This window comes from Polyodon spathula, chromosome 6, assembly GCF_017654505.1.
Source record: "Polyodon spathula isolate WHYD16114869_AA chromosome 6, ASM1765450v1, whole genome shotgun sequence".
Taxonomy (NCBI): Eukaryota; Metazoa; Chordata; class Actinopteri; order Acipenseriformes; family Polyodontidae; genus Polyodon; species Polyodon spathula.
This window is the reverse complement of record NC_054539.1, coordinates 71,501,353-71,525,912: the sequence shown is the minus strand read 5'-3', so window position 1 is coordinate 71,525,912 and position 24,560 is coordinate 71,501,353. Positions and strand designations below refer to the sequence as shown.

The 24,560-nt window shown below is 42.7% G+C and overlaps 1 protein-coding gene across 6 annotated transcripts in view; it reads left to right on the top strand.

Annotated features, from left to right (window-relative positions):
- LOC121317572 (tyrosine-protein kinase Fyn) overlaps nt 1-24,560 on the top strand; it is a 74,426-nt gene that overhangs the window by 27,718 nt on the left and 22,148 nt on the right. Inside the window, exon 1 of one of the 6 annotated variants that reach the window (XM_041253651.1) lies at nt 20,860-20,978. The exons of the other annotated variants lie outside the window; for them this stretch is intronic. The gene's annotated coding sequence lies outside the window, so the exon portion shown is untranslated. Of the gene's footprint in view, nt 1-20,859; nt 20,979-24,560 lie in introns of those variants that run through there. 6 annotated transcript variants of the gene reach the window in all.

Here is a 24,560-nt window from a genome sequence, read left to right as displayed (position 1 = left end):
AACTGCAATTTCAAACAGCTTCTACTCGCCTCCCAAATCTCCATGCATCAACAGTATTAGTGACAGTTTTTTCTCCTGATCTTTAATTTGCATGTGCAAAACATTTGCATTAACAAACTGCTATTTTGGGGTGCTTAAACGTGAAGGCAAAAGTGTTTGTAGTTATATATGAACTATTCTTATTCTACTAGTTAATCCTAGGTCATGCTATGCTTGACCATACCTCATGGTGCTTTAAAGCAATGTTTCCCAAAGTTGGGGTCGCGACCCAAATATGGGTCACTGCAAGGGTCGCTAAACAATCACAAAAATATGACGTTCAGTGCACACTGTTAAGATTTTGTTTCACTATACAATTTCTTATGATTATATTCAAAATAAACATAATTTTCAGTAGTATGTAAACAATGTATTGTTTTTTCATCAGTCTTCTGCTTTAAATATGAACCAAAAAAATAAAGTACAAGATGACATTTTATGTTCGGTTACTTGTGATTTTGAAAACAGTTGTTAAAATGGATGCAAAACAAAAACATGGCTAATCCTACGTGCATCTCAAAAAAAAAAAAATAGCACTTGCCATATTATATTAACTTTTTTTTTGTTACATTGGTGACGAGGATGACTCACCTCCTCATGTGTCATTTGTTGTGAAGTACTGACTCACGAAAGCTAAGCCATCGGCATCTTGAGACAGGCGTTGTGGAAAAACTCCTGTCGTTTCCCAAGAAAGCTGATCAATAAACTAAACAGCGAGACGTTCTTAAAAAATCAGCTTGTCTCAGAAAAGGAGATGAATGTATCCTACCCAGTTACAATGCATATTGCAAAAAATAAATGTTTGTATGTTTGCAGTACTTGATGTTAACATACCAAGCCAGTGAATCATTTTGAGTCTTGGATTCATTATTCCTGTGTTCATTTGGGTCGCCAATCAAAAGGTTTGGGAAACCCCACTCTCAAGTGATTTGACCACCACCAACACTACCAACTGTAGGACAATACAGCACCACAAACCACACCCACCAAACCCAAACAGGAGGTCACCTCATGTCCCCCGTCACCATCTCTACAAAACTGCTGGTAGAGGTCAAGCAGTGTTGCTCTGTCAGCAGATATAACTTTCTGTATACCGTCTGTACATTTTATTGCCAGTTCTACACAAGTCTCTTCATTGGTGTTCACCATTGAAAAAACATACTGTTTTCTAAGTTGGGTTTGGCCAGCAGTAATTAAAGAAAGCTGTAGAGCAGCTGCCATAACTCTGCACCTTATAGGAATCAATACCATGTCCAGCACAGACTCATTTAGCTGATCCAGTCCCATCAAATCAATTTTTCAGCATACCTGTATACTATTTCCCATTTTGAAACGTAGCACGAAATCAGCATTACACTTAGAATGAGTAGGCTGGTACAGTGGGAGTTTGTGTGAACAAAAACAAAGCATCCTGCTATGGGGTCTGTCATAATTCCAGTTGTATGATCTGTAACACCAATACTGTATATGTCTTATGAATATGCATAGGCATTTGCAAAAAGAAGGAAGCATAATTAAAAAAATCAGTCTAAGACATGCAGCAGCTGAAACTTTGTATCTGCTTGCTTGGGATTCATTTGAAGTTATACTGCATAATTTATTGTTTTGAAGTTGATATTACTAGATGAAATATTAAAAAGTGAAAAGACAGTTCCTGTTTAATACAGGTCAAGTGTACAATTCCGTTTCAGTGAAACCCAAATCCTGTCTAATGACATTTAATATCATGTCTAAATTCAGGTTATATTGTCAGTCTTTCTCTTCCCATCTGCTCCTGTAGTGCTGCGGGATTACAGCTCAGCGGAATTGCATTTCCTGGAGTTGATACTGCTGTTAGCACTTTCAAAGCGGAAGAGCTTTGGATAATTTTGATCCCAGTGGCCCACTCGAGACTTTCACACAGTAGAGCTACATTTTCACACCCAATCCGATGTAAAATTTCAAAATATCTCCATAGTCTTTCCAAAATGATAAGGCTGAGCAGTTACTGAGGCTACAAACCACCTGCCTAGCAGGTGTTCTGATCATACAAGGAGTCTATCATAAACAGCGCTTGTCCAGATGGTCAGCAGGCTTAGAATGGGTTTCTATATGACCATTGAGGCGAGCCTAGCTGCTGTGAAGGCAGCAGATCTACATTCAATTCATTCTTATGTAATGTGGAATGCTGTCTTGTGGTCTCATGTGAAAATACACTTCTGAGAAGGAATCTGTAGTTCACAACATTATCTTTCTACAAAAAAAGGCTGTAGGACTACTGTATAAACATGAATACTCATCTCTAGGTATAGATATAGTCAGAAGTTAACACGATCGCACAATGATCGAAGTCCAGGATAATGAGGTGACTGTTGTTCTGAATGCTTTGTGGCAGAGTATTATATTGTACTACAGACTCATTCCTTGACAATAAGCTTTCCAAACGAAAGGGGTGGCTAACCAAAGCAAAGCCCATTGCCCACTGGCTACTGAAGGAAAACTGCAAACGGGTGCTGGAACTAGGGGTGCTTGGGGGGGGGGGGTACAGTTTTGTTCACTGGCTTTCAGCACCCCCAGGCACTTTTAAATCAACGTTCAGAGAATAACTTTACAACACTTGAAGAAAGTCCTGAACCCTTTTTTAGTCACATAACAGTATTCTCCCATCCTCTTAACTTCTGTGTCTCATAAGGCTCCCCTTTTTCCTTTTCTACTTATCATTCTGTTTTTTAGGGATGGCAGCTATACACAGTACAGTTTTATTTTCAGATCCTACAGCATGGCTGATGAGGGGTCTCTGTCTTTCCTTATTTGAAGATATCAACAACCATTTCTGCTTTCAGTATGGTGCTCCCAGCATTCATCTGGTGGGAAGAACATGGCACAGTCTGTTGGAAAGGCTTACGGCAAGATTCATGCGAGTGAATGCACAGAGCTTGTCTCTGGAAAATCTTTGAAAAGCACAGAGCTGCCAGTCTGCAGTAATGTACACAAGTCCATGATTTTATTCCCTGCCACCTAGTCTGTCTTTCTAACACTAGGTTCCCAGCAGAGAGGCACAGATGTGTGACTTGATTGGCTAAACGTTTAAGCCCTTTTTCAGCAAGGTGCTCAATTCAAAACAAGTCAGTGTTTACTTTAACTGTCCTCACAGAGTAAACAGCTGGGATACGTCCCTTAGAGCTAGTTGCTTTAAAAAAAGTGCCAGGAATCGTCTTTCCATGAGTTTGTTTCATGAGTTTGCCAAAGGTAATAGAATCCACTGTGACATCATAAAGCAGTTGGCACAGACTGAAACAGAATCCACTGTGACATCATAAAGCAGTTGGCACCGATTGGTCAGCATCTAGTGGCATCAGCTTTATTTGTGGCACTGCAAATGCCATTAAAATATCCAACACAATTTATATTATAGATCCTGGGACCGGGTGGTGGGTAATTCACTAACACAGGAGACAGACAGGTGGATTTGGCAACACCGCACAGGTGACCAGTTTTATTTTCGGGGTGCTGTTTTTCAGTTTATCCCGCAGATGGCGCTGTGGGTCCGTGGTCTGATTTACCAACGATGGTAAACAGAACCACGGGCATACCAAGCGATGGTACACAATACTGGCGCCTTGCAGGTGCTCAAAGAAATAACAATGAAAACAGAAGGCAAAAATAACAAGGGACAAAATAACACAATAACAAAACTACAAATAAAAGGTGCTGCACTCTGCAGCAATATCCCGGTCGCCGCTGCCCGTGCGACCCGGATCTCCATCCTACACTGCCGGCTACCTAGCCTGCTCTGTTATATTTTTAAGGGGTCTGCCCAAGGGTTCCCCGCTCTCACTGTCTCACTGTAATAGTTTTGTGTCTTTTTCTCTCCCGGCTGGTTCTCGGTCCGCGACCAGCGTTTCCGCACTCTCAGCACGTCTATAAGGGCAGACCTGAGGAAACAGCAGAGCGTTATTTTATAGGACCAACAATCTCCCAAGACTCGCCTCTCAGCCATTCAGAGAGGGGGAAAGTCCACACACCCACTTTCCCACCTCCCCGTGTCACTGCCATGACTCACAGGCGGTTGTTGGGCAACTGCCGCCATCTTCCTGCAGCCCGTGAACACGCCAGCAGAGTCAGCACAGATCTCTCCCTGCTACATATCCTTTCCCTCAGAATGACACCACTGGTTCATTCGAAAATCTTACACCTCCGTGCCTTCCCGAGAGAGAAAGTCTGCGTTTTGATGCAGCTTTCCTGCTCAGTGGACTACCCTGAAGGCATAGGGCTGCAAGGCCAAGTACCACCGTGTGATTCTGGCATTGCTATCTTTCATCCGGTGAAGCCATGCTAAGGGGGCATGATCTGTAACCAGGGTGAAGTGTCGCCCCAGGAGGTAGTACCGGAGTGACTCGACTGCCCATTTTACCGCGAGACACTCCTTCTCGATGGTGCTATAATTTTTCTCGCGGGGAAGGAGCTTCCTGCTGATATACAGGACTGGGTGCTCGCTTCCCCGAACCTCCTGCGACAACACTGCCCCGAGACCTGTCTCTGACGCATCCGTCTGCAGGGTGAACCTCTTACCAAAATCCGGGCTGCATAGCACTGGCTTACTACACAGCCTCCGCTTCAAGGCGAGAAAAGCCCTCTGGCACGACTCCGTCCACTGAACCGTATTTGGGGCAGCCTTCCGAGTGAGGTCTGTCAAGAGAGCAGCGAGCGTAGCGAAACTCGGGATGAACTTTCTATAATAGCCCGCTAGTCCCAAGAAAGAGCGCACCTGGGTTTTGGTTGTAGGAACCGGCCAGTCAGCCAAGGCTTTCACCTTAGCAACTAGCGGTCTGATCTGGCCGCCCCCTACTCGATACCCCAAATACTCCGACTCACTCTTCCCAGTGGCACACTTATTTGGGTTAGCAGTGAGCCCCGCCTCCCGCTGGGATTGCATCACCGCCGCTACCTTACACAGATGACTCGGCCAATCCTCACTGTGGATAACCACGTCATCTATGTAAGCAGCAGCGTACTGCTGATGGGGCCACAAGATGCGATCCATCATCCGCTGGAAAGTGGTGGGTGCTCCGTGCAACCCAAAGGGCATGGTCCTAAATTGGTACAACCCGAAGGGAGTCGAAAACACCGTCCTCTCTCTAGATTCCGGAGTCAGGGGTATCTGCCAGTACCCCTTCGTTAAATCCCGTGTCGTCATAAAATGAGCTGTGCCTAGACGCTCCAGCAACTCATCTACCCGGGGCATCGGATAAGCGTCAAATTTCGATTTCTCATTGATTCGTCTGAAATCAATGCAAAATCGAGTTGACCCATCTGGCTTATCAACTAAAACGATTGGACTGTTCCAGTCACTTTGGGACTCTTCTATTACTCCCAGTCTCAGCATTTCGTCAATTTCCTCTTTTATTACCTGTCTTTTACACTCAGGTATACGTTACGGCCTCTGGCGAACTAGCGCCCCCGGCTCAATATCAGTGTGATGATGAGCTACTCGAGTCTGCCCGGGACTGAAGAGAACACGTCAGGAAACTCCGCCACCAGACCGCGAGCCTGACATTTCTGCGTTGGTGTCAGATTCTCAGCAATCTGTACCGATCCTTTTCTTGCCAACACAGAAAGATCAGGTCCCAGGTCCGTGACGTCATCTGCATGCACCACTAACAACGCCTCTGGTTGCAATCAAGGCTTTAAGAGATTGATATGGTAAATGTGTTTCTCTGTCCGTCGCTCCGGCTGGCAGATCTCATAGTCCATCTTCCCAACCTGGCGTGTAACCTCAAAGGGTCCTTGCCACTTAGCCAAGAGTTTCGACTCAGAACTGGGTAATAACAGAAGTACCTTATCCCCAGGCTGAAATGTGCGCAACTGGGCTCCTCGGTTATATTGTGTCTCCTGTCTATGCTGTGCCTGCTGCAAATTGTCATGTGCCCATTTCCCAACAGACTTGAGACGCTTGCGCAGGTCCAACACATACCGGACAGTATTGGTCGAATTGTCCTGCTGCTCCTCCCACATCTCTCTGATCAGGTCAAGCACGCCCCGGGGTCTCCGCCCATACAGCAGCGCAAATGGTGAAAACCCGATGGATGCCTGGGGAACCGCTCTGATCGCAAAGAGAAGGGGAAGAATCAGCTGGTCCCAGTAACGCACATCACTACGAATAAATCTGTGCAACATGTTCTTAAGGGTCTTATTAAGGCGTTCCACCAAACCGTCGGTCTGAGGATGAAACACCGAGGTCCTAATGGTCTTAATTCCCAAAAGCTTGCATGTTCCGCGGATTAGCCGGGACATAAAATTGGTGCCTTGATCAGTTAGTATCTCCTTGGGAATCCCCGCCCGGGAGAAAACCTTCACAAGCTCGTTGGCAACAGACTTAGCGGACATAGATCGGAGGGGAATAGCCTCTGGATAACGCGTAGCGTAATCCAGAATGACAAGTAGGTGGGTGTACCCTGCCGCGCTCCTCTCTAATGGCCCAACTATGTCCATCCCAATACGTTCAAATGGAGCTTCCACTAGGGGCAAAGGCACCAGTGGGGCTCGTGGAACGGCTCTAGGGCTGGCCTTTTCACATTCCCCACAACGCTCACAAAACCGCTTGATATCGCCATCCAGCCCCAGCCAAAAGAACCGTGACACAAGCCTTGCTTTAGTTTTATCCCTTCCCAAATGACCAGACAGGAATAGCTTGAGCCAGCTGCAAAAAATCCTCCTTAAAGGGCTGAGGAATGAGCAACTGATGACGCACTTCACTGGTCTGGGGTAATTTATCAACAGGGTACAGCAGATCTCAATCAATTTAAAAGTGGGGGTACTTGGCGGCGCGTCTGGGCTCGACCACCCGACCATTAACCACCGCTGCTTGGTCAAAGAGCCTGCCCAGCACGTCGACACGCCCTTGCTCGAGTCGGAAGTCACGGGAGCGAACTAAGAAATCAACTCCCATGGCTTCCAACTCGGGGTCAGGTCAGTCCCGAGCAGAGGCAGCCGAGCCAGACCCCTGCGCTGGCTCCGCGACCTCCCCCCCGGACTCTTCACCAACCGCCCCCACCTGAAACTTCTCTCCATTGCCAGCCCTCATTCTTAGCGATTCGGCGCTCCCGTTTTGTTTTACGGGGTTTAAATTTATGGCAAAACCATTCTGGATCGCGAAAGGGAAAAATCTCTCCAATTACTTCCTCTTTCTTCGCCAATAAAGAGGACGGGGCTGTCAGGGCAGCCAATCTTTAAACTGCTCACAGTCCCGTCCCAGAACTACTGGTACCGGCAATCGAGGAAATAATCCTACCTGCACCTGCGTCACCTGCTGGCCAATACTCATACACACATTGATCTTGGGATAGGAGTGGACATCCCCATGAATACATTTAATATGCACTCGTCCCAATATACGTTTATGCCCCGGTGAGATTAGGCTCTCCTGTACTAGAGACTGACCACACCCTGAATCCAGGAGAGCCTGGGTTTTTGTACCATCCACTGTCACAGGAATAACAAAACCCTTGTGCTGAAGTGACTGAGGTAATTGAACTTGCCTACCTGGTCGGCTGAGGTCACACTCCACGGGACAGTCCTGGACGAGGTGGCCCGCCTTCCTGCATGTCCAACACCTCGGTGGGCTGGTTTCTCCCCTCGAAGTTTTGGAAAGAGGGGGAAACACTGGAGCCATGAAAGGGGCTCGCTGATAAGGTGTCCGCGCGAGACCCCGGTCCGACACTGCAGCAGCCCGTGGGTATCCCCACCCTGCCCCAGTTCCCGGGCCGGGAGCTCCCACCGACACCCCCTGACCAAATCCTAGACTACCCCTTCCCCCCAGTCCCTTCGCCCTCTCCGGGGCCGGTTGAGGGGACGATCCGGCAGTCGCATTCCTCCCCGGCAGTTTCACAGGCGTTGGCTCCGCTGCCTGGTACTGCTCGGCTAGTTCGACTGCCCGATCCAGAGTATCTGGTGCCTGTCCATGGACCCATAGCCGCGGACCCAGGGCCAGACACTCCAGAAACCGCTCCACCACGATCAGCTCCACCAACCTAGCTTTGGTGACCGCGTCCGGGTTCAGCCAGCCCATGGCGTAATCCTTTAGCCAGTGGGCAATAGCTCAGGGGTGCTCCCCCGCCGCAAACGGCTCCTCCCGGAATCTCTTACGGTAGCCCTCCGGGGTGGCTCCCACACAATTCAGGATGGCTGCCTTTAGCAGGGGATAATCCAGCATGCTTGAGCCTCCCCGGTGAGTTGGGGTAACAAACAGCTAGCCCACTGGGCATGGGGCCACCTGGCCAAGATCGCCATGGCCTCAAACACCTCCAAGTAGGCGTCAGGTTGATCCTTGGCCGTCATCTTGGTGGGTCTCTAGGGAGTGGTCTGGAGCTGCAGATCTGGCCGCCCCCTGCACTGCCGCGGTGAGCGTCTGTTTCAGCGTCTGGGCCATCACTGCGGCAAACTGGGTAGCATCCATCGCTAGTCTGCTGCTTCTGTAGCTGCACTGCTTGGGGCAGTGCCAGTGAATCCCACTGCTGACACCAAGTGTGACCGGGTGGTGGGTAATTCACTGACACAGGAGACAGACAGGTGGATTTGGCAATACCGCACAGGTGACCAGTTTTATTTTCGGGGTGCTGTTTTTCAGTTTATCCCGCAGATGGCTCTGTGGGTCCATGGTCTGATTTACCAACGATGGTAAACAGAACCACGGGCATACCAAGCGATGGTACACAATACCGGCGCCTTGCAGGTGCTCAAAGAAATAACAATGAAAACAGAAGGCAAAGATAACAAAGGACAAAATAACACAATAACAAAACTACAAATAAAAGGTGCTGCACTCTGCAGCAATATCCCGGTCGCCGCTGCCCGTGCGACCCGGATCTCCAACCTACATTGCCGGCTACCTAGCCTGCTCTGTTATATTTTTAAGGGGTCTGCCCAAGGGTTCCCCGCTCTCACTGTCTCACTGCGACAGTTTCGTGTCTTTTTCCCTCCCGGCTGATTCTCGGTCCGCGACCAGCGTTTCCGCACTCTCAGCATGTCTATAAGGGCAGACCTGAGGAAACAGCAGAGCATTATTTTATAGGACCAACAATCTCCCAAAACTCGCCTCTCAGCCATTCAGAGAGGGGGAAAGGCCACACACCCACTTTCCCACCTCCCCGTGTCACTGCCATGACTCACAGGCGGTTGTTGGGCGACTGCCGCCCTCTTCCTGCAGCCCGTGAACACACCAGCAGAGTCAGCACAGATCTCTCCCTGCTACATATCCCTATAAACAAAACTTTAAATAAACCAGTAACTGACCTACCCTCATACAAAGTTTACCACAGTATGTTTGCACTGTATTTTTGCAGTTTTACCGTGGCTATACTGTGCATTTACCATAGTTTACTCATTTGTCATGTTTATTAATAAGGTTTACCATACAGTACCTCACAGTTCTTTACAATGCTTAGCTATGCTTTACCATGCTTTCACTATGCTTTATTACACGCTACTATGCCTCTACTATCAGAAACCTTTAGAAGGGTCAATAAGGGGTAACCAAAGCTTTAAACAGCATTTTCTTACCTACAAATATCAGAGCTGTAGCCAAATAAATCTTCATTCAATTACATATCCCGCCATAGCTGTAAATACAAAAGAAGATAGACCAGTATTAGGAAAAAGAAAATCACCAACACCCCAATCCTTTGTACTTTATGTACATGTAGAAATGCAATGGATGAGTGGTTCAGGAAGAGCGTCAATAACTCCATTGTTTGGTCCATAGTTGGCCTGAACACAAAGTTCTGTCAGCTTGCCCAGTTTCATCATATGGGCTAATGAACTAGAAATGGGGGAACCCTGTTGGGCCACAGGATGGCTTCAGGGTCTCACAACATAAAGAAACCACCTACCAGCCCGGGATATTTATGTAACCAAGCATATACTGTATGTATATATACACATATACAGTGCCTTGCAAAAGTATTCAGACCCCTGACCAATTCTCTCATATTACTGAATTACAAATGGTACATTGAAATTTCGTTCTGTTCGATATTTTATTTTTAAACACTGAAACTCAAATTCAATTATTGTAAGGTGACATTGGTTTTATGTTGAGAAATATTTTTAAGAAAAATAAAAAACTGAAATATCTTGCTTGCATAAGTATTCAACCCCCACACATTAATATTTGGTAGAGCCACCTTTCGCTGCAATAACAGCTTTAAGTCTTTTGGGGTAAGTATGTACCAGCTTTGCACACAGTGTGGGAGTGATTTTGGCCCATACTTCTTGGCAGATTTGCTCCAGGTTGTTCAGGTTGGTTGGACGTCGCTTTTCAAATAGTGCCACAGATTCTCAATGGGATTGAGATCAGGACTTTGACTGGGCCACTGTAGGACATTCACCTTTTTCTTCTTGAGCCACTCCAATGTTGCTTTGACCTTGTGCTTGGGATCATTGTCCTGCTGAAAGGTGAATTTCCTCCCAAGCTTCAGTTTTTTAGCGGACTGAAGCAGATTCTCTTGCAGTATTTTCCTGTATTTTGCTCCATCCATTCTTCCTTCAATTGTAATAAGATGCCCAGTCCCTGCTGATGAGAAGCATCCCCACAACATGATGCTGCCACCACCATACTTCACTGTAGGGACAGTGTGTCTTGAGGCATGGGCAGTGTTAGGTTTGCGCCACACATAGCGCTTTGAGTTTTGGCCAAAAAGCTCTATCTTGGTCTCATCTGACCACAAAACCTTTTCCCACATCGCAGCTGGGTCACTCTCATGCTTTCTGGCAAACTTCAGACGTGCTTTCAGATGGTACTTTTTGAGTAATGGCTTCTTTCTTGCCACCCTCCCATACAGGCCAGTGTTATGCAGAGCTCTTGATATGGTTGACTGGTGCACCATTACTCCACTCCCAGCCATTGAACTCTGTAGCTCCTTCAAAGTGATTGTTGGCCTCTCTGTGGCTTCTCTCACAAGTCTCCTTCTTGTTTGAGCGCTGAGTTTTGAGGGACAGCATTTTCTTGGCAGTGCCTGGGTGGTGTGATGCAGCTTCCACTTCCTGATTATTGATCCAACTGTGCTCGCTGGGATACCCAAACACTTGGATATTATTTTGTACCCTTTCCCTAATCTATGCATTTGTATTACTTTATCTCTGGGGGTCAAGAAGAGCTACTTTCTTGTAGTGACTTCTGGGCAACATCTCTGATGGCAAAACGCTCTTCAAATCGAACTCACCATGCAATGCTTAAGCAAAGCAATGTTGGGCTTGATTAGTACTTGGATGGGAGACCACCTTGGAATATTGAGTGCTGCAGGCTGCATGTTACGCTCATATGAATATATATATACTTTATCTCTAACTTCTGTAGAATGCTCTTTGGTCTTCATTTTCCTTCAGATTCACAGCCTTACCAATGATCCTTCAACAATGGGGTTTTTGTCCAGAAAATGTGACAGTAACTTTAATGGTTCACAGGTGGAGGCCAATGGTAAGGTAATTGTGTCCTCATTAGGACAATTTCTTTCATCGGTGCAAACTGGGAGCTTCCACAGCACAGGGGTTGAATACTTATGCAAGCAAGATATTTCAGTTTTTTATTTTTCTTAAAAATATTTCCCAACATAAAACCAATGTCACCTTACAATAATTGATTCTGAATTTCAGTGTTTAAAAATAAAATATCAAACAGAACAAAATTTCAATGTACTATTTGTAATTCGGTAATATGAGAGAATTGGTCAGGGGTCTGAATACTTTTGCAAGGCACTGTAAATATATATATACACACACACACACATACACATATATATATATATATATATATATATATATATATATATATATATATATATATATATATATATATAAACCAGGGCTGGCAATGGAACATGAAACAAGCAATGTGAAAATTAGAGTTGGCAGGGAGAAAAATAACTCAGTGCCATCTCAATTCTGCCCCTGGTGTATTTTTTCAAAGGGCATTGTCCACAAAATCAAAAATACAGATGTTGTTTCTTTTACATGTTCCAATTAAATTAATTTACTCAGCTTAACTTAGTGTGTAGTTCAAAGTTATAAATGGAAATACTTTATTGGCGTAAGGATATTTAATAAAACAAATAATTGCTTGCCCTAAACATGATTTTATGTTTTTTTTTTTTTTTTCTTCAAATCCACTGTTTCATCTGGATTATAAATGCAATAAGGCCCTTCAGGGCATCCGTATGCGTTGTAGATACAGACTTCTCTGGGGAAACTGCACTGCTCCTGATTGTGAATGATCCCCTGCTCAATGTTGAGGTTGTTGCCCCCTCTGTGCTTGTCCTCCTTGACCTAACAACTGCTTTTGACACCATAGATCATGGCATTCTTCTTGACTGCCTTCAGAAGAATGCTGGGATCTTGGGAACCTGTCTCTCCTGGATATCCTCTTACCTATCCGGACTCATGCAGTCTGTTTTTTATGCGGACGCAGTGGTGTTGGAAACCCAGTCACTTGTGGTGTCCCCCAAGGATCTGCTCTTGGGCCCCTTCTCTTCAATATCTGCATGCTTCCTTCATCCACCAACATAGCCTCATGTTTCACTCCTATGTTGACGACACCCAGCTCTACTTAAAACTCGACCCTGGTAGCCCCTCTGCCATGGTCTGGCTCTTGGCTTGCATTCAAGACATTGAGGCCTGGATGTCTGCCAATGTTCTTCAGTTGAACACTAGCAAATCTGACCTCCTTCTAGTAGGATCTAAAACTTCCCTTAAGAATCTAAGTATAGCTGTCCTGAACCTCAGAAACTGTCTGATGCTGTCTTCCTCCAAGGTACGAAGCCTTGGTGTACTTCTTGACAGTAACCTCTCCTTTGATGCTCACATCTCCTTCATGGTCAAATCTTCCTTTTACCATCTTCGAAACATCTGCAAAGTCCATCCCTACCTTTCCCACCAGATGCGGAAATATTTTGTCATTCATTTGTCTCCTCTCGACTTGACTACTGCAACTCTTTCTATGGTGGTCTCCCAGCACAAACCATAAACCTTCAGCAGCTAGTCTAGAATCCTTATCAGATGTAAAAAACGTGAAAACAACTCTCAAGATCCACCTGTTCTCTTTCTTTCCATGCTCTTTAAGCCTGATCTCTGCTATTAGCTGCTGTGTTGCTGTTACTATTTCATGTGTTATGTTACTATCACGTATTATGCACTTTCCACTGTATTTAATGTACTATTTAATGTATTATGCAGTATCCACTGTATTGAATATTATATTATGGATTGTTTTTTTGCTTTTTTTTTACTGTTTATTTCATTTCTCTGTATTTAAAGTATTACTGCATCTTTTAAAGTGCTTTGTGATGGTGGTCCACTATGAAAGGCACTATCTCGGATTGTTATTAACCTTCTTCACAATTCTTCTACTTGTTGTTTGTGAAACAACCTTCTTTCTTCCAGACCGAGGGAGAGTTGTGACCGTACCATGAGTCTTGTAGTTTTTGATAATAGAAACAGTAGCTGAAAATCTTCTTGTATCCTTCTCAAGCTTTATGACTATAAATAATTTTCCGCCAAAGGTCTTCAAACTTATTGGTAATGACAGCAATCATCCTATGCCTAACCCTTTTATACTCTAAGAATGGTCACCTGCAATCCAAGATTTTTCATTATCATATTGGAATTTCTAGCACCTTGTAGACAATACTATCATAGCATCAAAGGGTATGGATACTTTTGAATTAGCATTTTTGGAGTTTTGCAAAAGAAATGCTGAAATAAGTAATTGTAGGCATCTATTTCTTGTAACTTTTTTTCCCTCATCCATAAAAGCAAAACCTTTACTACAAAAGATTTTTCCTAAAATTCTTTGTTTTCAAGAAATTTCTAGAAATTATAAATTTCTATTAGGGTATGTAAACTTCTGACTACAAGTTTGTGTGTGTGTGTGTATGCTTTGAATTTCAGTGTTTTTAACACGTCACTTCTGCCTCTGGCTGCCAAGAGCACATTATTGAGAATCAGATGGTGTTTCACAGTGAAGCATCCAGTAAAATAGCTTTTAAGTAAATCTCTCTCTCTCTCTCTCTCTCTCTCTCTCTCTCTCTCTCTCTCTCTCTCTCTCTCTCTCTCTCTCATATCCTGCTTTTCTGCAGTATAAATGGAGAGTATGTAAAGAACACTGCATAATAGAGCAAATTCTGGATTCCATTCAATACATAAGGTTATCAGTCACATCAATTGCTAATACTGTAAGCAGACCAACAGCTAAACAGATCAATCGATTTGGACTCTGAGGCTGTGCAGCTCCCGAGTTCTTTGTAGTGGGGAAAAAAAATGTTGTGCATCTTTTTCTTCTGGTGATCCTGAATTATGTTTTCCCAAATAAAGAGCCTGGGCCTTGTTCTGGCTTGAGGGCCCAAAAGCAATAAACCAATAAGTGCAGTTCCACGTTGCAATACAGCTGTTCAGCAGTCTTACAGCTACACCCTTTCACCAAGATGAACGACTTTCGGTTCCGTCCTACCATCGAGTCGGCCAGTCCCTGTGAAGGCGTACCACCAACCTTACTTAGTGCCCTTCCAGGTCGGGAGGTAGATTTACAATTCAGATTCATTCTCTCCCATTCACAACCCTGTAAATGACAATAGTATAAATAGGGTTAGGTAGTGGTGGAGGTACATTTTATTTAGGCAAGACATGAACAGTTTTTATGCAGAACTGAGTCTGTCACACGTCGTAAAGGCTTTTCTTTTTGTTTACATTCCCTGAAGGCAGTTGGCAGGCCCAGAAGCTTCCGGACACCTAGATAACGTCTCTCCATGCTGTCATTCTGAACAGAAAATGCATTTCCCACTGCTGGACTACTCACAATAGCAGGAGGTTATGAATGACAAGGTCAAGGTCTGCTGGAGAATGCAAATACAGTAGATCTATTTTGAAAAAAACTTATTTTAAACTCCCTATACTGTATATAAAAATAAAACTAGGTACTTATTTTATTCCCCGCCTTGGTGTGGGATGCATGTTACTGACATACTGGTATTTAAATAACTGGCTGTTATTCCAAGACATATATACAGCTTCGAGAGCAAATGTATGTGGTTTGGTGAGGCAGACTTTAATAGGGCTGTGTTCGAAGGTTCGAAGGTAGTTTTAAACCTTCAAAGGTTTGTCAAGTTGCATTCACGCACTTTTTTTTTTTGTTAACAGAAACCGTTTGATAATGTGTGAATACTGTAAATCACACATTAAATGTCACTCTAATGCAAAATTTGATCTTTTGATTTGTAGAACGCATATTACATAAACAAAAGTTGTATTAAAATCCACTACCAAATCTTCATACATTGCTTCTCTGTATGGTGCCACTGCTGTGTATGGGGCAGGGTATAGGATCCAAAGTACTGGGGCAGTAGCTACAGCGGTTGTAGGGCTTCAGTAAAATATGTACTGAATACCTAGTGTACAAGAAAGTGTAAGGGAAGTGATAGATTAGAATGTGTTTGAAACATACAAAATATTCTCTAACCCTAATAATTTTAATTTTGAAAACAGAGCACCGTCTGCCCTGCCCTGCCCCGCCCCTCCCCCCCTCCAGCTCAGGTTATCCAGAGGTAAGGTGACCATTTGGCTCCGTGTTCAATGGGACAGTTTGGGGCAGTTCAGGCTTTTCAACTCACAACCCAGTGCATTCTGGTAAGCGTAGTCCTGCTTCTCTTAAGAATGGTACCTGAGACAGGTAAAACATACCAGAATGCATTGGGTTTTGAGTTGAAAAGCCTGAACTGTCCCGCTGAACACAGAGCCATATGGTCACCATATCCAGGGGCAAACCTTTTAATTTCTTCATTCAACATCTCGACAGCAAAGCGTTTTATAGCTGAAGCTGTATTGAAAGAAATGTCTCGAAAGCCCTCTGCTGTTTGGGATTTTTTGTTAAATGCCCAGACAACCAAAAAAAAAAGTTGAATGCAAACTGTTCAAGCAACTCGTATCATGGAGGCATAACCAATCTCTGGGGTCACTTGGCAAGTGTCAGTTCATATTATTATTAGGGTTATTATTAATATTTTTAGTAGTAGTAAAATGTGACTGTGACTGATAACCTGCTTGGAATGGTGACTGTTAAATAAAGCTTTATTTTGCCCAAAGCCCAAGTTCTTTTAATTGTCCGCAGAAGATGCTGCAATTCCTGTATCCATCGCATGCAGCATCAATTACATGTAAATAAACAATGTGTATTTTTATTTCAATTATGAAAACATGATTACTGTTCTATATAACATATTTTTAAACTACATTTTATTTTATTTATATCAATTACCTCTAAAATAGGATTTCAATCAAATATAAACAAGTAGCTATGGCAACGTCACCAGTAAATTATGCAAATTAGTACCATTGAAGGTTCAAACATTCCTTTGGTAATGTGTTCCGAACCTTCAAAGGTCAAAATATAGACTTTAAGACGGTGTGCTTAAACTTTGTATGAGGTACAATTCGCTTTAAAATTACCCTCACACAAGAGTTAAATGCTCCATAGGTTCAGCGGTGACCTAGCCCCAGTTCACAGAACTGTAAATTCTGCATGTATGTGTGTGTAAAAAAAAAAAACACTTTATTCATGGACATATAGAGGATTTGACCATCTATTACTATTTGTTCACTATATTGAATGAGTTGGGGGTGTAAGGTTAGCTTGATCTTGAATAAGAGCAGAGTCATTTGTAACAAGCATTTTAAATCTTGCAGCAGCATAGGAAATTACATCAAAGTAAAATACAAATGCTTGACATCACTTCCTTGAGATATACTTCCTGCGACATGTTATACATTTTATAGAGCCTTTAGGTCTGGGCTGTGTCTTGTGTACTATACAATAACCATTGGAGATCAAGTTGCTGCTCTGTAGTGTACAATAATAGTCTGCAAATATACATGCTGCTCAGTTCACATGTGCTTTGGTTTCATGAGGTAAAACACAACACTGTTGAAATGTTTGTCCGCCTGTGTGTGTGTGTGTGTGTGTGTGTGTGTGTGTGTGTGTGTGTGTGTGTGTGTGTGTATATATATATATATATAAGTTTTGCCTCACAGTTTATGATTTAGCATTTTTAAATTGTGTAATTTGCTGCAGTTTTTTGTTTGGCTTTTTGCAGTTTGGTAACATCAGTCGTTTAGTCTACCCTTTACTAAAAGACAAAATGTTGCAAACTTTGCACTGTGAAAAAAACAAATGTATTTGAATAGTTTTCCAACGTAGTCTTATTACTAGTAATACTGTGTGTTGCAGATACTGTGAATTGCAGATTCCGGTTTACAGTACTAAGAGAACAAGTCTGTACTGACTATGTTACTAGAGAATAATCGGAATAGATAATAATTGTATTATCTGACATCAGCCTCTGCCAGTTTCCTAATTTCTAACAGCTGTTTCCGTCTCACAGGCTGGTAGACTGACTGTTTGTTTTCTTAGCAAACATTTTTTGTAAGTGGATGATGAAAACAAGCCTGCATAGTGGCTCTACCTCCACTGCCCATATGGCATGGACTGTGATCCTAAACCATTTCCACAACATTCAGTGCCAGGTAAGGGAATATATTGTAACATTAGATGGGAAACCAGCCCTACAGTTACAGCTTCTGATAACTGTACAGTTTATTGATTCATGAAGAAACAAAAATAAATACAACACCTTACCACAGTTAACCAAGTAATAACCATTAGAACCTGTTAGGGGCAAATTATTTTTTATCTCTCACTGCAGGGAAATTAAGACCATCCAACACCCACACGTTTCTCCACAGTGTTAAGGTAGCACTTGATGTTATCACTTATTTAACATCCCACAGGGCTCCTCGAACGAGGCAGCTTCTTTAGTTGAATGCATTTCCACCCAGACCCAGATCAGGGTTTCAAAATGGCCACTTTTAATGACGAGACGGTTAAGTGGCAGAAATGTAGGCTGACTTTATCAAAATGGTGATTCACAACTGGTGTCGGTATGTGAACTGGTTCCATACATGATGTGACTGCAAGACAAACTAGACAATGACAATATTATTCTTTAACATCTCCAAAAGAATTTACCATACACAGAATTAACTGAATTGATTAATTTTAATGTATATGTTAGGGTTACTTGGCATATTCAGTACACTGCATTTAAAATGGAGTACAGGGCTTTAGCAATAAGCACTGTACTCTCTGTATATCATATACATTGACAATATATTTGAATAGTCAACCTTAGCAATAGCAAAACTCTTTTATTAATTATATTTGACAGAGGCTTTGACACTGAAAATCTAAAAGCTACAAATACTTTTAAAGGACATGCATTTCTTAGCTCGGCTCCATGGGATTGAGTCCTGCCAGTATTGTTTGTGGGCCCAGGTAAATTTCAATGAAGATACGAGGGGGGCTGCGCTAATCAATTGATCGGGCCAGTCATTTATTCCCTCTTTGAAGACGTTGCATGTACAAACTATATTATCAATAGTGTGGCACAAAAATGGATCATTAAGTATGCTATGGTTTCCAAATTGCAGTGAATAATTATGCAGGAAAAACTGGTTTTTGTTCAAGAGAAAATCCCAAAATATTCTCTAGTCATCTCTGCGGTAGGGTCCTACTTTTCCAGTGTTATTATACAGCTGAAGCCAAAGAATATAAGCTGCCTTGAACTTTCGTACAATGTTGCTGAGCCAGGCTGAGCACAGGATAAGGTATCTAGGCTGCCACTCCCTAGCACTGTAACCACTAAACTCAAATCATGTTTCTAAAAAGAGAAAGTCTTGTGGTTGAGTGTGCCTTTCAATGATTAAGTGTGTGTGTGCGTACAAGTATTGTGAATGTTGGATTGGGGGTCCGGGGGAAGAGAAGCTGGGGTTTTTTGCTGGTCATATTTTGTTTTAATGATTGAGAATGCTTTTGCCCGGGGGGAGGTTGGCATTAGAATAGCTTTGTTGTTAGCTTTAGGGTGTATGAACGGGAGGGTCGTCCTTTTATTTGCCGGTCACAGTTGACTTCAGTAAATAAGACACATGAACTGTGTATAGCGCTATACCCACTAAATGTTGTAATATTTAATTGAGATATTTAATTTTAAATCTGTTTTGTCCATTTGTGGTAATTCGACCCCTTACTCTCAGCACTGCAATGGGTTGTCCTGCTAGTCTAGTGTCAAGAGTGCATACACCAGCAGAGAACCTGAAAGTGTGAGTAACATGATGTACATTTAATTAGATCTGAAGTAACAGTGGACAGCAGTTTCTCTGGGTTGTGACTAACTGGTTAACCAATACCACTGTATTGCCACAGTTGCTCCAGACCCTCATCCAACAGGAAGTGGTGTTAAAGGAGGCACTGTAGAAGTGGATCATTCTCTGTGGGAGGAACATTGGCCATGTAAAATAATGCTGAAGTTGTTTCCAGATTAGTGACTGGATGCAGACATTTAGATCTGATCATGACAAGATGGGAATGAAATCCTTTCGGCCTACAGCTAGGGGTCCTTGAAAACAAAATGCTGTCAGGATAGAGCCCTTCACTGATGCAGCACTGTCACCTCTTCCTGCCTGCTACACTATTACGCTGTCCTTAGCCTCCTGTCTGCGAGAAAGTTGAACCATGATGGTATAATTGTGTCACTGCTAGCCCACCAGGCATTTCAGCATGCTAATTGTGCACTGGCAACCTGACCCACTTTAATAAAGTCCTTCCAAGAAAAAACACTCAATGTAAAATCAACAGTTTCTTGAATATTTTTGCAAATAATTCTTGGTCTTGTATAGCATGTGTTTCTTTTTATGTTTTGTTTTCAGCTTCATCCTGGTATTTATCCATAGGATTATTTTTTTTTTTTCTAATCATAATGAAGTTCCATACACATCACAGCTTGTAATACAACATGCAGCAAAAAGAGAACTGCAAACTGTTGATTACACGAGGGATGAGCTTTATTCAGACAAACGCAAAGAGAACATGGAGGAAACAAGTTTATTCATCAAGATGACTTCCTCTACAAACAAACCAAAAAAATCACAGATTTTTTAGCACATCAATTTGGAAATGTTCAACGCAAAAGTTAAGATATAATAGAACAGTTATAATAATTAAGATTTCCAATGCACATAGAATGAAAAACTAAATTCCGTCACGTGTCATTCTTTCAGGTGACAGTAGAATGCACTGCTTAGATGCACCTCAAAGGAGCAGCATTAGAAAATGAATAATTTGCTGTGGGGAATAAAATGGTCCCTGTCTGCTTTTTAATTTGGGAATTCTGAGCAGCAGCAAGCCGACGTCTCAGTGGGTCTGTGTTGTAAAAGGTACCGCAAACAAGATAATGGAGTCCAGAAATCACAGGCTGCGCTCCCAATGTGTGGCAGGACCCCCGAAACTTTACAGCACTGCAAGGAGTACTTCTGCAGAACAAAGAAAATAATTATCTGCTGTAGGTTGTCTATCACTCTTTAATTGAAAGGAACTGCGTTCTTCCTTCTTCCTGGACTCAAATGTGACATCCCAGCCGGGTGAGAACAGATCAACTGTTTCCACGAAGAGCAGTTCAAAGAAGAGCGAGCAATAACGTCCCACATTATGTGGCATAAGCTGCTCTTCAAATAAATCAGAAAGTGTGGCAAAGTGGTGTTTTGTTGAAAGCGGGAGGGTGAGCCTACCCCTTTTTGCAGCGGCTGCACTGGGGAGTTTTTGAGTACTACTGCTCAAACAGCAGCTTTGTGCTAAAGTGCTTCTTCACAGATCTGCCAGCTGACCCTGCGATCTCTAGGCAGCGGGCCAGTTCCACCAGAACAACTGCTCCTTAGATAAGCACAGCAAGTGCAGTCAATCTCCAAGGCTGCGGCCCGGATGGAACGATCACTTCCACTTCCTCGGAGCTGCTAATGAATAAAATTAAACCAGGCCTTTCACAGGCAAAGCGAATAGGAATGATATCAGATGAGTTATGCAATCATTAACGGTACAGTAATTACCAGGCTTTTCGTCAAGGCTATTAACACTGTGCTTTGCTTAATCAGGGGTCGGTCTTCATAGCGTTAGACCAGAAGCTACTTAACTGTTAACTGGGCCAGCCCCAGGCAATGTCACAAAGAAGAAGAAAAACACTACTGCTAGTAATAATACTGTGAAAAAGGCTCATATTTGATATGTTGTTTGTTATTCTAGGGTAGTCATTGAATATCAATATTACTGGACCAGTACTGATAGCAGATGTTTGCTTGTTGCCATTTCTGTTTTTCTGTCTGCTGCTACAGTAACACTGGTGGGCTGAATGCTATCAAGGTTAAATAAACTGAAAGGAACTGCTTCATGTGGCTGACGTGTTTTGTACAGTATCTGTTAAAAATAACAGCAATCTTGTTTTTTTTTTGTTTATTGTTTGTCATTTCTTTAAATGAAGAAAAAACAAATCCTTAGAACTTGCTGTCTGAGCTGTCGAAAAGACCTCCAGGAAAAGTCTTGTGTCACCATTTTGGAAGCAATTTTTGAGATCTTTGTTCAATGATTCAGTTTTAACTTTTCTTCTCAAAATATGTCAGCAAAGCTCCACCCTGCATTCTTCCTCTTTATTGGAAATAATCATGCGACAAACTATGCTATTTTGGGCACTAAACTGTCCCTTGTTGTATGGATCGCTGCTTTTAAACTAAAGCATGATATGGGCCAATCATTATTACAATTTCTTGATGGCTTCATAATCCAGGTCAGCAGTTCTCAAACTGGCGGTCGTACGTTGCACATCTTAACTTAGGCTATACCATATAAAGGGCGGATACTTTATTTGGGTGTTATTGGCAATTTTGATTGGATCGCCAATAATACTTCCACCAATCAGAGGTTTGCATATGGTACTCGTATCGATCCCGTCCTCTGTCAGACTGGTACACAGAATAGATCAAAGAAGCTCTGGACAAGAGAAATAATGTGTCAGATATTAAAGTGAATATGAGAATGGCAGTGATGAAGCCAATTTGCTTGAACGTTAAAAGTAGATCAGACATTTCCATCAATAGATTTAAAAAATGTGGAATTGATGATGTGATAGTAGGACTGGTCTTTTTTATGTTAAGTATTTTTGTGTTCTTTTTTAGCAGCGTTTAATTAAGTAACAGCCAAAATTGTTTGTGTCAGACTTGTTGAAAGCCTGTAACAAAGTGGTTGATTGTTATTGCAGGCATCGCAAAGCCCAGAAACAAAACAAAAAGTTAACATTGTTTGCACTATATAAACTGAGCTGATTCTGCCAGTGCTTGCTAGTCTAATAACGAGTTTGAAATGATTTAGAAGCAAATAAAAGCATTTTCTTTTCGGCTTTATTGTTAAAGATTTCACACGTGGCAATACTGCTCTACAATTACTGCATGGCAGTACTGAGATCATTCCGCTGTGTTATGCTGTGTTTTAAAACTGAGAGACAGAAAATGCTTATCAGAAAAGTTTACTGGTTCTTAAAATTAAGGGCCATACAAGAACGATAAATACTTAGAAGGCCTTCTTTGTTGTTTTTCAAGTTGCTGCAGTTATATTGTAGATGCTGTAACGAGTTACTGTAAATGAGATACTGTTTTAGCAGACATATTTAAATAAACATTTACTTTAACGTTTTTTGAATTATCGGTAAAAGTATAAATGCAAAACTGTGACTTTTTTTGTGAACGTGCTGTGAAATCCACCAAAATTAATACCAGCCAAAATGTCCTTTTATGCGGTATATATTAACTTAAAACAAATATTTATGCTGACACCTCCAGGCATGTCAGAGTTTGTAGATGGCGCTGTGCATCTGACTGGTGCCTTTTAAGCATGCATGTTTTTGGATGAAGTCTGCTGCCATCTGGCATGCTGTTTATCGGCTTGCTATGTGCTATGTACTATGTAGTAAGCATTGGTCACAAGTGGTAAACTGTGCCACAGACAAGAGGAAGGTGGGCACAGAACAAAAAGATTGAGAACCACAGATCTGTGTAACGCCATGGTGACCTGCTTATCAGTGACCTCTGGCTCGTGATTGGTTGGACGAATGAAAGGTCACAGACATGCCCCTTCTTCCAAGATTACCAATTCAAACAGAAGATACATATAGTGTAGTTGCTGTAGCCTAGTATCTGTCCATTGAAGTGTGTTTATATGGACCTCCTTATTATTACTGCATCTGGCTAATGACTAATGATTTCAATGTCTTGCTCCAGGGGATTGCTTCTTGACTTCAAAGTACGGACACTTGAACTAAACAATTATAAGATTCTTCTCTCTGTATTACAGTGGTTTGCAGAAGTATTCACCCCTTATCAATAATGTCACATTTTGTTGAATTACAAATATTGTATGCACAGTTTTTTCAAACAAACTTTGTTTATTCAAAGCTGCAGTGGTTAAACTGAACACTGTTATATGAGGAGGAGGTTAAGTGTCAGCAAAACTTGCAAAGAAAATGTACAAAATGAAATTTACTGGTTCCGTAAGTAATCAGCCCCTTAAGTCAGTACTTGGCAGAATCACCTTTTGCTGCAATTACTGCTATGAGTCTTTTTGGATAGGTCTCTACTAGCTTTACACAGTAGGATGATGACATTTTTGCCCATTCTTCACGGGAAAATTGCTCCAATTCTGTTGGGGATCGTCGATGGCCTGCAATCTTCATAAATTTTTGATTGGATTCAAGTCAGGACTTTGACTGGGCCACTCAAGAACATTAATTCTCTTCTTCTTCAACCACTCCAGTGGTTTTGTGCTTTGGGTCATTGTCCTGCTGAAATGTGAATTTCCTCCCAGTTTCAGAGTCTTGGCTGACTCAAACAAGTTTTCCTCAAGGATTCGCCTGCACTTTGCACCATCCATTCTCCCCTCTATCCTGACAAGCTTCCCAGTCCCTGCTGAAGAGAAGCATCCCCATAACATGATGCTGCTACCACCATGCTTGACAGTTGGGATGGTGTTGACTGGGTGTTGTGCATTGTTGGGCTTGCGCCATGCGTAACACTTGGAATTTAGAACGTAAAGTTCAATTTTTGTCTTGTCTGACCACAAAACCTTTTTCCACATGTCTGCAGTATCATCTACATGCTTTTTCGCAAACTCCATTCATGCTTTAAGATGAGGCATTTTGAGTAATACCTTCTTTCTTGCCACCCGTCCATACAGGCCAGCTTTGTGTAGGGACCGGCTTATTGTTGATGTGTGAACACCGACTCCCATCTCAGACACAGAACTTTGCAGATCTCTCAAGGTCATTGTTGGCTTCAGAGTGACATCCCGAACCAGTTTCCTGCTTGCCCGGCTGCTCATTTTGGGAGGGCGACCTGATCTGGGTAGTGTCTACTGCTCTGTGCCTCTCTACCACTTTATCCCTGACTTGTTTTGAAAGCTCCATGGTCTTCATGGTTGCTTTGTTGGATCACTGTGTGAGTTGCAGCTTGATAGTTATACCTGAGGGAAATTATCTACAAGTTAAACCACTTTGACTACACAGGCTGAAACAATTTCACTAATTTTGTGACCTTTCAAACAAATCATTTGCACGTGAGATGATTTAGGGCTGCAG